This window comes from Mytilus galloprovincialis, chromosome 13 (genome assembly GCF_965363235.1).
Source record: "Mytilus galloprovincialis chromosome 13, xbMytGall1.hap1.1, whole genome shotgun sequence".
Classification (NCBI taxonomy): Eukaryota; Metazoa; Mollusca; class Bivalvia; order Mytilida; family Mytilidae; genus Mytilus; species Mytilus galloprovincialis.
This window is the reverse complement of record NC_134850.1, coordinates 18,163,655-18,166,902: the sequence shown is the minus strand read 5'-3', so window position 1 is coordinate 18,166,902 and position 3,248 is coordinate 18,163,655.

Here is a 3,248-nt window from a genome sequence, read left to right as displayed (position 1 = left end):
TGTTTCAAAATTTGACGATTTTACACTACACGATGTGTTTGTTTTAGTTTTTCTGTAAATGCCTTTATCTTGATCACGAAGACATAGATGATGAATTAAGCCTTTTTCATCAGATGTTTTATAGTTCGTTCTTATGTTGTAATGTTAAATCATTGTCCCAGATTATGAGATGGTTGGGATCCCGCTAACATGTATAACCCAGCCAAATTCTGTATGTATGTGCCTGTTCCAAGTCATTTATTCAGTTGTTGTTGTTTGTTGATGTGTTGCATATTTGTTGTTTGTTCATTTTTGTACATAAGTTAGGCCATTAGTTTTCTCGTTTGAACAATTGCTTTACGTTTGTCAATTCAGGGCCTGGTCTAGCTGACCATGCGGTATAGGCTTTGCCTATTGTTGACGGCCGTTCGGTGACCAATAGTTGTTAATTTCTGTGTCATTTGGTCTCTTGTGAAAAGTTGTTTCGTGGGCAGTCATCCCATATCTTTTTTTTTCTTTTTTTTTTAACGAAAACAAATATTGTTTTCAATCATTTCCTGCTGTATAAATAACTAAGTAGCCATGGTCGCATACTTATGGACCCCTGTATTTTGACAGCCTCATTTGACTAGGGGGGACATCAAATGAGTTTATACTATAGTTGTCCATACATAATTATATTTAAAAATAACAATACAATTGATTTTCACCTGTTACGCTTCACTGTATTGAAACACTATCGTATATCCGGTTCACTGGTCAAACATGTGTTATAATTTAAACTTAAGCTAATGCACAATGTAAATTCTTCTACATATGAAATACTGACAAAGAAAATAAAGTACACATGTCAGTTTTGTTGCATGTATAGAAACCGTATGCAATTAATTACTTAGTGTAACATGTTAAATGATGTAAAGTGCAGGTTGAGTGCATAATATATTTAAATTGAACATAGTTTAAATAATGGTAGAAGAATTAAAGACTTGAGCTGGCTCAAAGTCAAAACTGGCAACAAAATATAGGAGCTGGCAATTTTTCTGGCTCCAACATTTTGGGAGCCAGAGCAGTCCCTGCATGATACGCTGACTTGAAGTTGTTAATGTTCTTTCAATTTTTGAAAGGTAGCTTAAGTGAACAGATATTAAAAATCAACCAAAGTTTCATAAATGCTTGTGACAGTGTTTATGAGTGATTGTGCGAAAACTAGAAAAATCCCCTCTTTTTTAAGCATAATAATTCATAGTACTGAAACGTAAAATCTGCAATCTTTAAAAACTGAAAGGGTGCATACGTCAATGTATATAAACAATTCACCAAAGTTTCATTAAAGTTGATGGAAGTATTTTTGAGTTATTGTACTAAAACTGGAAATTCCCCTTTTTTAAGGATAAATTTTCAACACATGAAAACGAAAAATCTGAAATTTATTAAAATCGAAAGGGAGCTTACATCAATAGATATAAACAATGCAACAAAGTTTCATAAAAGTTGATCGAAGCATGTTTGAGTTATTGTACGAAAACTGGGATATCCCCTTTTTTACATGTTTTAAGGATAAAACTTTATAACATATAAAACGAAAAATCTAGAATTTATGAAAATCGAAAGGTAGCTTACGTCCATAGATATAAGCAATGCATCACAGTTTCATCAGAGTTGGTGGAAGCTTTTCAGTAATTGTCCGAAATGTGGACGACGGACGAACAGAGGGACAATAGTATACCATCATACGTCCCGTCTTATCCGAGCGTATAAAAACCCCTATAACTTCAGATACATCGTAATTTGTATTGTGACGTCAAAATTTTATGGGAACCTGTGTGATGTCCAGTATTGCAGTAATGACAATCACTGGTCAAACATGTGTTATAATTTAAACTTAAGCTAACGCACAATGTAAATTCTTCTACATATGAAATACTGACAAAGAAAATAAAGTACACATGTCAGTTTTGTTGCATGTATAGAAACCGTATGCAATTAATTACTTAGTGTAACATGTTAAATGATGTAAAGTGCAGGTTGAGTGCATAATATATTTAAATTGAACATAGTTTAAATAATGGTAGAAGAATTAAAGACTTGAGCTGGCTCAAAGTCAAAACTGGCAACAAAATATAGGAGTTGCCAATTTTTCTGGCTCCAACATTTTGGGAGCCAGAGCAGTCCCTGCATGATACGCTGACTTGAAGTTGTTAATGTTCTTTCAATTTTTGAAAGGTAGCTTAAGTGAACAGATATTAAAAATCAACCAAAGTTTCATAAATGCTTGTGACAGTGTTTATGAGTGATTGTGCGAAAACTAGAAAAATCCTCTCTTTTTTAAGCATAATAATTCATAGTACTGAAACGTAAAATCTGCAATCTTTAAAAACTGAAAGGGTGCATACGTCAATGTATATAAACAATTCACCAAAGTTTCATTAAAGTTGATGGAAGTATTTTTGAGTTATTGTACGAAAACTGGAAATTCCCCTTTTTTAAAGATAAATTTTCAACACATGAAAACGAAAAATCTGAAATTTATTAAAATCGAAAGGGAGCTTACATCAATAGATATAAACAATGCAACAAAGTTTCATAAAAGTTGATCGAAGCATGTTTGAGTTATTGTACGAAAACTGGGATATCCCCTTTTTTAAGGATAAAACTTAATAACATATAAAACGAAAAATCTAGAATTTATGAAAATCGAAAGGTAGCTTACGTCCATAGATATAAGCAATGCATCACAGTTTCATCAGAGTTGGTGGAAGCTTTCCAGTAATTGTCCGAAATGTGGACGACGGACGAACAGAGGGACAATAGTATACCATCATACGTCCCGTCTTATCCGAGCGTATAAAAACCCCTATAACTTCAGATACATCGTAATTTGTATTGTGACGTCAAAATTTTATGGGAACCTGTGTGATGTCCAGTATTGCAGTAATGACAATCAAATATCAATATGGCGTACAGGAACACATAATCTAACACCTTGCTCATTTAAGATGCCAATACATGAATGCTGAATCAGAATGGTTGGATGTGTTCAATATGAAAATAATAATTGAAATGTCAAAATCATATAACAGCCGTTGGACTAAGAGCATGAGTTTTGAGCAAAATTGGAGGGAAAAGGGGAGGAGAGGGGGTTGACGTAGTGTTTGAGGACAGTAGATGCTCTTCAAATTATGGGAGTATAAAAGTGAACACAAATTATAACAAGGAAATTTGAGTCATCTTTTCACTTTCAGACTTATAGTCGCCGTCAGCTGAAATTC